General features: G+C 42.2%; 1 pseudogene; it reads left to right on the top strand.

Moving 5' to 3' along the window:
- The first annotated feature begins 365 nt into the window (after positions 1–365).
- Positions 366–1,603, top strand: LOC133780477 (uncharacterized; annotated as a pseudogene).
- Positions 1,604–11,899: the final 10,296 nt, after the last annotated feature.

The following is an 11,899-nucleotide window of genomic DNA, read 5'->3' as shown; positions in this document are numbered from 1 at the left end:
TTTAAATATGTTTTTATAATTTATAATATTGCTTATTCATTTAAAATTTATATAATAATTAAAAATAAATTGATATATTTTTAAATAAAATTAAACAACCGTGCCTTACGATCTTTTAGGTCTCTGTTACATTATTACTTAAAGTGGCATATAAGAAATAGCCAACTGAAGAGAAAAAGGAGAAAAAACAAAAACCAAAAAGAAGACAGCTGGCAAGAAAATTAGTGAATGCATGTGTCACTTGAGCCAAGAACTACCAATTTCGACTTAATTTTGTTTAACGTGCCCATTATATATGGATTACACATTGGATCCAATTAAAATATATATATATATATATTGCGAATTGACATACACCCCACTAGCCACACAGACCTAAAAGTGAACATTGCTCTCTTCTTTTCTAAAATATATATATAAATAAACCTGTGTCATAGCTTATTGAGTTCAGCGTCTGTGATATGGGTTTGGTTGTCTATTTGGACAACATACTGGTACCCTTGAGTTTCTTCATCACAGTGGGTTACCATGCCTACCTTTTGCACTGCATCAAGACCAAACCCTCTCATACAACCTTTGGCATCAATACCTTAAAACGGAGAACTTGGTTTCTGCAGTTAAAAGATGTAAGTATCAAATATATATGGATTAATTAAAAAAACATTGTATTTCTCACTTTCATAATAGGATTTGGACCCTTATTGTTCATTTAGGAAGACGACAAGAAAAGTATGCTGGCGATTCAAAGCTTGAGAAACACTCTAATGGAGATCATACTCACCGCCACTGTAGCCATTCTGGTGGTACTATCACTGGCGGCGCTACTAAACAACGCGTTCAACGTCAGCAATCTCTTCGGCATCCATCCCATTTTCGGGTCTCAATCAAGTAAGATCTACGCTTTGAAGTACGGATCCGCGTCACTTTTTCTGTCAGTAAGCTTCTTGTTTGGGTCAAATGGCCATTGGATTTCTTATCGATGCCAATTTTATGGTGAACAATGTTTCGTCCGAGTTCTCTTCGTCTTTGAATGTTACGGACGCAGTATTTGAGAAAGGCTTTATTTTGGCGCTTGTCAGTAATCGGATGCTTTGCATTAGCTTTCCTTTCATGTTATGGATGCTTGGTCCTCTGCCTGTTTTGTTGTCTTCTATGGCTCTTGTGTGGTGTCTTTATCAGCTTGACTTCGTTGGAAAATTTACCAACCACAGTAATAATAAGTACTCTCTAAAACTATAAAAAAAAATGTCAATAAGATGTATAAATATAATTTATATATATCATACTATTATACTAAGGCACTATATCTCCTCATGGGAAATTAGTATCACCATTCACTATATTGGAAATTTGTGGCATAAATTCTTATATAGTTTATTTTGTTACACTTAAATTACTATGTAATTTTTTTTGCGTTAAAAATCCCTACCATTATACATTTGGTGGAGAAATTAGTCCGTGAAATGTTAAGTGTGTCTATATATATACATTGGTTTAAAATATAATAAATATTAAACAAAATTATTTTTATTTCTTTTAAACTTAATCAAATATCCTAATTTGTAATTAACCGATTTCTTTTTAAATTTCCTAATAAAAACAATTAAAGCTAACAAATTATCACAAATAATTGTAGAAACTGTTATTTAAAATAAAACAAATCATACGACTTCTTATATTTCAGAATTTAGAAAGTCAATTAGATTTTTAAGAACAAAGTCGATTACTATGAAAGAAAGCTCTAACCATTTTGAAGTGTTGATACCCCTTAACCATTGTCAATGACAACCCAAGCAACTTCTCCATTCGATACTTCTTGTCAATACCCCATGACCCAAACGATTTCTCCAGTTGATAGCCCACCACCATTGTCGTCGACGACTGAAGAACCCAACAGAATGTTGGTGGTGTGAGCGCCTGACAACCATGTGGTTCAGTACGGTTAGTTTTTCTCATTCTTTTTTTTCCAATTTTTTAAACTTGTTTGCGCTTTTGTAAGTGGTTCCTTTTCTTACAATTTCTTTTGGGGTATTTTAAGGCCATTGTTTTTTAATTGGGCGAGTAGATATATGAAAATTTGGTTTTAAAAACTTTTGGGGCTGAGTGTTTTTTTGGTTTGCAGTAGGTATAATATTTAATGTTTGGGGAAAATAAATTTTGGAGTATGTGCTTCCACAACAGAGTTGGGTCCAGGGAATCCAAAGCTTTGTTTAATAGCTGCTGGTCATGAAAGAATCTTTTTGTTGTGATGCGGGAAATGAACCTCCTGGGAATCTTCCTTTGTGAACGCTATGTGCAGGTCCATCAGCTTTGGGTCTTGGGGCGGAGTCTGGACCAATGCGCACATCTCGTGGTCTTGATCAAGCTCACTGAGGTATCTCTTCTGATCATTCATAGACGTTCCTCCCAGGTGCGGGCCTCTGGATATGGTGGTCACGTGGCCGTCTACTCGGGGAGGCATGATTCCGGGAGGATATGGCATCCTGGGCCTTAAAGCCATAGGACCTCTAGGCGATTGCACTATTGGGGCCCCTGAGGGGCCTGTGCTCCTAATCCTGAAGCATACCCTCCCTGAGGAGCTCGATATGGTCCCTGTGCACCCTGGGCCATAGATTGTCTGAGACCTGTTGGCAATCCTGGAACTCCTGTTTGCATTCTGACCCACTGGTGGAGGTGTCCCAGTTTGATCAAATTCTCAATTTCGTCCTTCAGTTGACAACATTCTTTAGTCATGTTTCCCACGTCCTTGTGGTACGCACACCTTTTGTTGGTGTCCCTCGAGTTCTTTCCCCCTTTAAACATGGGGCTTGGTTTCTGGTAATAGACTACGTTGCCCATTGCGAGGTAGATATTGGGTATCCACCAAGTTTGTATACTCTATATACTGGGGCTCGTATCCCTTCTTTCCCTTCTTTGTGGGCTCGAATGGGTTCTGACTTTTGCCAGATCTTTTTCCCCGGGAAGGGTTGATGCTTGCCTCAGCTACTCCGGTCTGGGATTGTTGGGCACCTCGGGAGCGGCGCTATACCCGATTGGTGCTACTCTGTACCCAAAGAAAGGGGTTGACAAAGCTGGAGCATACCCTAAGGAAATGGGTCCATAGATAGTTGGAGTCATGAACGACATCCCGATGGATCTAGCAGATCTGGACACCGCTGGAGGTGCGGGATAGAGGCTTGCTAGATATTGCACTCCGTACTCAGGAAGGGTTTGTGTCATTGACTGGGGTGCTGGCTGCCATTTGAAGGCTTAGATTCAAGCCTCTTCCCAGTTGATGAAGCATTGTGCTCTCCTTAAAAATTCTTCGAGGGTGGTCGCCTTACTACGTTGCATGTCATCCCAGAGAGGGGATCCTGCTCTGATTCTGGATTGGAGAGCTACCAGATACTGTACATCATCCACCTTAGTCTTTGAGGCTTCCCCCGTGAAGCATTTAATGTAAGCCCTAAGGGTTTCGGTAGGATGTTGCTTGATGTTGGCCAGCGCACTGACTTCCATGTCCAGTTTTTGGGCGGCCACAAATTGTTTATGGACGGTCGACTGCAATTCGGACCAAGACTAGATCGGCCCCGTCTTGAGCCTTTTCCACCATTCTTTGGCGGGTTCAGCTAGAGTGGTTGAGAAGCACATGCATTTGTCGTTGTCGCATACATGGGCTACAGTCATCAGGAGATTGTAGCGGGACAAATGATCTATGGGGTCAGTGTTCCCAGTATAGGTGAGTATGCCTGGCATCTTGAATGCTTTGAGTAACACGACTTCCAGGATGCGTTTAGCGCATGGCTCCTTCTCCTCATCTTCAAAATCGGAACCTCTGCCTTCTTGCTTCCGAACTAAGCCGTCTGTGACCTTTTTTAGAGTGACCAACCATTCCATAAATTTCTTGGCCACTCCATCGTCCAGGGGGACCCTTTTGTTCCTCATGTCGTTGAGGTTATTCCTCAAGTTGCCTCCTCAAGGGCGAATCTTTTCTTTTTGGGTCCGCTCCTTTCGAGCATTGAGGCCATCTCACAAATCCACTCGGGATGTATCGTCTCCAAAACTAACCATTTTTTGCTCCTCTCCGCGTCTACGCCCTCCATGATCCTTGTTTATAGAAGCGTTGGGATAGAATGTCTGTGACACCCCACGTCACTATGGCTGCTTTATGGAATGACGATTGGCCCTACAAACCAACACGAGTCTTTTCAACATGCTTTGTCCTCACTCACATGCTTCCTAGGAAAACTTCCCAGGAGGTCACCCATCCCTAGATTACCCCAGGTCAAGTACGCTTAACTTTGGAGTTCTCAAGTGATGGGCTACCGAAAAGAAGATGCATCTTGTTGATATAGGTAGTACCCATCAATCCATTTAAGCCATCTTCAACTGTGTAGTCCCATACCTACACAGTCTTAGAATCATCACACTTGACCTTCCCCAGGCAGAGTGGGATTGCATAGCTTACCAGGTCTTTCCCCTTACGGATCACGGGAATCTGACTGTCACAATCACCCCCCTTACGGGCCCGACGTCCCCGTCGACCACACTTTTGGCTGGGTCAAGGCTCTGATACCATATGTGACGCCCCACGTCACTATGGCTACTTTCTAGAATGACGACTGGCCCTACAAACCAACACGAGTCTTTTCAGCATGCTTTGTCCTCACTCACATGCTTCCTTGGAAAACTTCCTAGGAGGTCACCCATCCCTAGATTACCCCAGGTCAAGCACGCTTAACTTTGGAGTTCTCAAGTGATGGGCTACCAAAAAGAAGATGCATCTTGTTGATATAAGTAGTACCCATCAATCCATTTAAGTCCTCTTCAACTGTGTAGTCCCATACCTACACAGTCTTAGAATCATCATACTTGACCTTCCCCAGGCAGTGTGGGATTGCACAGCTTACCCGGTATTTCCCCTTACGGATCACGGGATTCTGACTGTCATAATGTCTTCCTTGATCGTCCGGCTTGGGGACATTCTGGGGCTTTGTATCCTGCAGGCGCTTCCTCTGCGGATTGTTCGGATGATTCTGTCCTGGGACGGGATTCATCCGTTCTTTCCTAGGGAATTGCCTTTGGTCATCTCCGGTTTTTGGAGTGAGAGAAACTTTATTGTGGGGGGTTGCTTTTTCAACGGGATCGCCCACTTTGGCTTTCCCTTTTTCCTGAGCTAGGTTTGACGGACCGGCTCTGGGATGTGGGGATCGTCCCGAAGGAAGAATAGGGGTTGCATTGTTGGGCACGCCATTCCCTATAGGTGGGACAGGCGGCTGCATTCCTAGGGGAGGAACTGTAACGCCCTGGATAACCAAGACCGTTACACTGTGTATTTTAAAATAGTGCAAGACCTACTAATCAAGTCTTTTGAACAATAATGTGTTCCTAAAGTCAACTATCAGGTTAGGGTTAAAATATTTTGATCATAAACAGTTAATTTTCATTAAAATAGATGTTTGGTACATGGGATCCCAAAAACAGGGTATAAGTGATAATTTACAACTCTCGAAAGTTTAATACAATCAAAAGCCACTCTAATGGAAAAATACAAGTTTTAGGGATGTGCCCCTGTACTTTCCCTCAGCCGTGACGGACGAGCAGCTGACTATGTACACCTCACCCCCAGAGCTCTCCAACTCATGGTTGGTCCAGTTTTCATTTGCCTTTACCTGCACCACGTATCACCCGTGAGCCAAGGCCCAGTAAGAAAACCATAAACATCAAGTGCATATAACAACAGTAATATTCAATCATTCTTAACATAATCGGTTCAGTCATTTAACCAAATTCAAGCATATAACTCAACAATAGTAAATACATCATCTCAAACACATATTGTAACTAATTACATAGATGCTCAGGGTTGGCACACTTAGACCGAGCCCTCTATTAATTTAGCTGACCCCGGCTCACTTAGGCTGAGTTGCGTTCAGTACGCTTATCATCAGCCCCGGCACTCTTAGGCCATTCTTTCTCGTATACATAACAATCGTATAATCACACAATACACATATCTAGTTATTTGGAACCTCAGTCCCATTCGCAACCACAAGGGTGTAGTTTTCTTACCTCAAATCCTGAGCAAAGAATACAGAACGGTCCCGAGCACGATCCTTAGTCCTGAGCCTTGGTGATAAACCTAGTCACTGTGTCAATGGGTAACCATCAATTTCTAATCCAAATAAATACTTAGGAAACAATAGCTAGCCTCTGGGACCTCGATTTCTACTAAACTGGGTAGTAAAAATCGTCCCAAATGTCTAGGTTTGAATTCTCGAGCCTCCCCATGCCTTAAACCCCATTTTCCCTTAATTCCCCATTTAGGGTCACGACTTGCCCTTCAGGGTCGCGGCCCGCCCGTTGGACAGAGGCTCAATTGTAACAACCCAAATTTACTAATAAGGCTTAAGGGCCTTGATTAGTGTGCTGGGAGGGCATAACTGGATTATGTGTGATTTAAATGATTAAATGCATGATTATGAGATAATCATGCTTATATGATTATTTGGATATATGAGATGCATGATTATGTGTATTAGTATGCATGTAGGCTCTGATTAGATTAAAAGGGCATATTCGTAATTTTGGCCTGTTAAGGGAATAAATGTAATTATTTGTGATAAATTTTTGAGACCACATTATTATGTGGATATATTTGTATCTTGTGACTAAAGGCGATCCTAGTGAGCGGTTTAGCGAAAAAGTCATAGGGGGGATTTATACTCGGCTCGGGGGAGCCTGGGGGTATTTTTGGGAATTCGGGAAATATATTGAAGACTATTTGACATTGAGGAAAATAATTGGTGATTAGTTAGGTGGCGTGATGTGAGCAGTAATTATTAGGGACACTCGAGGAATTAGCGGGAATTGGGAACAATGACCAAAATGCCTTTAGAGTGATTAATGGCTGGGTTATATTTGGGAGGGCAATATGTCTTTTGGTGTTTAAAAAGGGAGAGGTATTAATCTGTCTTTTTAGAGCTAGTGGAAGTTGTAGAATGAATTAGAAGTTGAAGGAAATAAGCAAAAAGGAAATAAAGAAGAAAAAACAGAACATCTAACTCACCCTTTTCTTCCCCTCTCAGTTTGCTCTATTCCTCACCATTTCTTGTGAGTTTTGGAGTTGGAATCTCAAGGAAGGTCTAGGAAAAGTCTTGAGACTTTGATCCTTGAAGTGGCTAGAGGTTCAGCTGTAGTTAATACTCAATTAAGGTAAAGTTTAAAAGTTGTCCTTGAGTTTCTGAGCTTTGTTGGAATTGATTTCTAAAATTGGGTTTTGGATGGAAGTTAAGGTAATTAAGCTTTGGGAACTGAGGAGTTAAAGGCTGGAAAGGCTTGGAGGACAACCTAGGGTCAAATTCCCCATCAAAGGTAAGGAATTCTGAGCTTGACCATCTGAGTTGCTGGGTTATCTCTGGATTTTTCTGACGAGTTCTTGAGTTTTGAGTTCAATTCTTGTTTTCTTTGTTTGATAGTGCATGTGGCTAAGTTTTATGTTGTTGGGCTATGTGGGATGAGATGTAGAGGTTGGTAGGCCCAATTTGGAGTGTGGTAGAGGTTTGGAGGGGTTTTATGGAGGTTTGGCTCGGGGAAATTCGAAGGAGAAACTCAGAGTGTTGAAGGTGATGTAAGTAGCACTGTAGCGCTAGCTTTAGGGCGCTACAGCGCTAGGCTTGGGTTTCTAGGGGATTTTGCTTCTATTTGTAGCATTGTAGCGCTCACCTTGTGGCGCTGTAGCGCTACCCTGCCTTCAGAAATGGGTTTTTGAGTATTTTCTTAGGGTTTTTGCCCAGGGGTTCGGGGTTTGATTCCACCACCCCGTTTGGTAGAATTAGGGCTTCCCGAGGGCTTGGGATTGGTCCTGAGGTTAGGTTACAGAATTGAAGTTTAGTGATGGTTCTAATTTATGGCTGTGACTAGGTGTACGCTAGGGCTCGGACGAGATCGTGCATGAAGGTCAATTTTACTAATCAAAGCTATCGGAATCAAAGGTAAGAAATTGCACCCCAGTTATGTGATTCTGTTGGGACCAAGATCTCCCTATATTTGTATGAAATGTCCTGAGATGGTATTATGCCATGGGGACATGCGATAAAAGGCCTAAGAGTGCCGGAATCAATATTTGTGCACAGGGCGCGGCTCGGCCACTGGTAGCTGAGGTTAAATACATAATCATTGAGCTCGGCCTAAGAGAGCCAGATTCAGTGGAATAATTAGAGGGTGCGGCCTAAGGGCGCCGACCCTAGATTTTGGTGTGATATATTTAATGTTGTTTAAACTGATGATTGTGACGAGTTTGTTATCTGAGTAACTGATTATTGGCTTGTAATTTGATATCAATGTTTATGTGAGCTGTAGGACTTGTTGTTTATCTGATTGATGATTCGTAAATTATCTGTATGTTGGTTGTCGCTTGTGCTATACATTATAGTTTTCTTGCTGGGCCTTGGCTCACTGGTGCTACGTGGTGTAGGTAAAGGCAAGGGCAAGGTGGACCAGTCTTGAGTTGGAGAGCTTTGAGGCTGAATGTACATAGTCAGGTGATCTATAACGACCCAAATTTACTAATAAGGCTTAAGGGCCTTGATTAGTGTGCCGGGAGGAAATAATTGGATTATATGTGATTTAATGATTTAAAAGCATGTTATATGACTATTTGAATATTTGTGATGCATGACTATGTGTATTGGTATGTATGTAGGCCTTGATTAGGTTAGAAAGGAATAATTGTAATTTTGGCCCGTTGAGGGCATAACTGCATATATTTGTGATAAAATGATGAGACCACATTATTATGAGGATATATTTATAATCTGTGACTCAAGGCGATCCTAGTGAGCGAGTTAGCGAAAAGGTCACGGCGGGGATTTATACCCGGCTCGGGGCGAGCCTGGGGCTATTTTTGGGAATTTAGGTAATATATTGGAGATTATTTGATATTGAGGAATATAATTGGAAACTATTTAGGTGTCGGGAATTAAGCGATAAATATTAGAGACATTTGAGGAATTAGCGGGAATTGGGTGAAATGACCAAAATGCCCTAGGTGGATTAAAAGGCTTAGAAGTAAAGGGAGGGAAAATTGGTCATTTGGCTTATAAGGGATAAGAGTTAAGTTGCTTTATGCCTTAGTGGGAAAAGTCTAGAGTCTGAAGGAAAGAAAAGAAGAAGGAAAAATAGAAGTTCATTTTTTTTCTCTGTCGGTTTAGGATTCTTCTCCATTCCTTGGAGTCTTTTAGAGCTAAAATTCAGAGGGGTTCTTGGATAAGGTCTTGTGCTTGAGACCTTGATCAAGTGTGAGAATTCAGAAGGGATTAGGCATCAAACTGAGGTAAGTTTCTAGGGTCTGCTCTTATGTTTCTAGTTTTGGCTGAGATGATTTTCTGAACTGAGTTTTCATGGGGAATTAAGGGAATTAAAGCTAAGGATTTGAGGAGGAGTTAGCCAAGGAGGTGTAGAGGCTAGCTTAAGGTTGACTCTCCATTGAAGGTATGAAATTCTAGCTCTAAAATCCTGAGGTTTTAGTTGTTTTGTTGAGTTTTTGAGTTTGAGGTCCAGCCATGGTGAATTTGGGGATTTGGAGTGCATGTGCTTAAGTTTTATGTGGTTGGGTCATTTGGGATGAGTTAGACATGGTGATAAGCTTTTTTTTTAAGTTTGGTTGAAGTTTGTAAAATTTTTGGTAAGGTTTGGCTTGGGAAAATCGAAGGAGGGAAAAATGAAGGGTTGCTTTTCTGTGACTAGCTCTACTGCGCTAGCCTTTGGGCGATGTAGCGCTAGGCCTTGTTGTCTGGGATGTTTTTAGGTTCTGTTTGTAGCGTCGTAGCGCCCTCCAAAGAGCGTTGTAGTGCTACCATGTTTCCAGAAAAGGGTTTTTGGGTTATTTTCAAGTGTTTTTGCTCGGGGGTTCGGGGTTTGATTCCACCAACCCGTTTGGTGCAATTAGAGCTTCCTGAGGGCTCGGGATTTGTCCCGAGGGTAGGTTTTGAACTTTAGGTTTGGTGATGATTCTGATCTATGGTTTTGACTAGGTGCGCACTCGGGCACAAGAGGGATCGTGCTTGAGGATCAATTGAACGATGCTAGCAAATCTAAAGGTAAGAAAACTGCACCCGATTATGTGTTTGTGATGGGACTAAGTGCTCCCGTTAACTGTATAATGTCATAGATGGTATTACGCCATGGAACATGTGATAAACGGCCGAAGGGTGCCGTAAATTATATTTGCGCACAGGGCGTGGCTCGGCCATTGGTAGCCAAGGACAGCTTAATATTCACTGAGCTAGATTTAAGCGAGCCGGAGTCAGTGGGATAAACAAAGGGTGTTGCCTAAGGGTGTTAACCCTGGTTATCATGTGTGGATTGATTGTTGATATGGAATGATATACTTGGTATGTTGAATACTTGATTAACATGAATGCTTAAACTGTTGAGTACATGCTTATGCAGTATGAGATATCGTATTGTCTGTTGATTGATTGTGCTTTGTTATTGTGTTTTCTTGCTGGGCCTTGGCTCAGGGATGCTTCGTGGTGCAGGTAAAGGCAAAGGCAAGTTGGACCAATCCTGAGATGGAGGGCTGCGGGGTTGAATGTACATGGTCAGCTATTCGGCTGGCACGACCGAGGAGTGGAACAGGACGGGATATGCTTAACTGTCTGTTTTGCCTTAGTATGGCTAGTCACTGTATTCAAATCCTGAATCTTTTGTAGACAGTCTTAAACTTATTACTTTTGGGATCCCATGTAAATAGAAAATGTTTATTTATAAGAAATGCAGTTGTTGACACAGTTCTTCGCCAATAGGTAATTATACGAATAAACAGGGTGGATTAGTGCTAATTAGTGAACCGTAATATGAAAATAGTTTAATTCTAGACTTGGGAAATTAATAACATGGAAAGGTGATCACTCCTTTCTTTTTAGGTGGTTCGAAGGTGAATATCCCTCTAGTCCATCAGTCGATATTATTGATATCTCTTGACTATTTCTTACAGAGTGTTTCTTTACAATAATATGCCCACCCCTTGCAATGCCCAAGGTCTTGGTATTTATAGGGAGAGGATACCTGGGTTGGCAAGGGGGTCATCCCATGACCTCTTTACCCTTCACGTCATCTCTGTGACACTGATGATTAATTCCTAAAACCTGACAGTGAAGTGTGGTCTAATCAATAGGTAAGGAGGGATAATGGGCCGCATGGCCCAAACCAGTCGTGGGATGCCTGAATACGCACGTTTATACTGTGTGCCCGAGAATTCAGGAATGGAATAGACATGTGATGTCTGAGATATGCACATTTATATTGCGTGGTTGTATTTACAAGGGTTTGGGTGTCAGACCCATGCCGCATCACGAGCTTGATGTAGAGCCAGCTCGTGATATCCATATCATTGATCCGCTGCCTTCGAGTGAACTGCTAACTCTCTAATCATCTCGGGCTGGACAGGTGGAAACCCGTAATAACAGCTCCGGGTGGACGATTTACTCGTGGCGGATCGAATTAGGCCCTTTTCCAGCTCGCCAATAACTCACAGATATTTAGGGCGTACATTTGCCCCCCAAGCCCCTTCTCGTGATCCATGACGTCATCTGCGACCTTCATAGTGGGAGCTTGTAAGTTTCCTTTTTGACTCTCCATGTCCTGTCCACTACGCAGGTATCGGACACGTGGAGTGTCGTGGTTGGCGACTGTCCGGCTTCCGATAATTGCATTAAATGGCCTAGCCTATCTTCGGTCGTCATTTTTCCTCTCAAGTTATGACCCTTGTATCTCGCATTAATGCGATCGAACGGTCCTCGTTCTTTTACCTCTTACGTATATATAAGGTTGGCCACCTTCCGCATTAGCCACCCTTTAGTTGAAATTTTTTTTCTCCTCTTCTCTCCTTTTTATCCTCAGAAGTCTTTCTTCTTCC

This window comes from Humulus lupulus, chromosome 5 (assembly GCF_963169125.1).
Source record: "Humulus lupulus chromosome 5, drHumLupu1.1, whole genome shotgun sequence".
NCBI classification, from domain to species: domain Eukaryota; kingdom Viridiplantae; phylum Streptophyta; class Magnoliopsida; order Rosales; family Cannabaceae; genus Humulus; species Humulus lupulus.
Note: the sequence above shows the minus strand (reverse complement) of the source record. Positions and strands in the feature narration are given on the sequence as shown.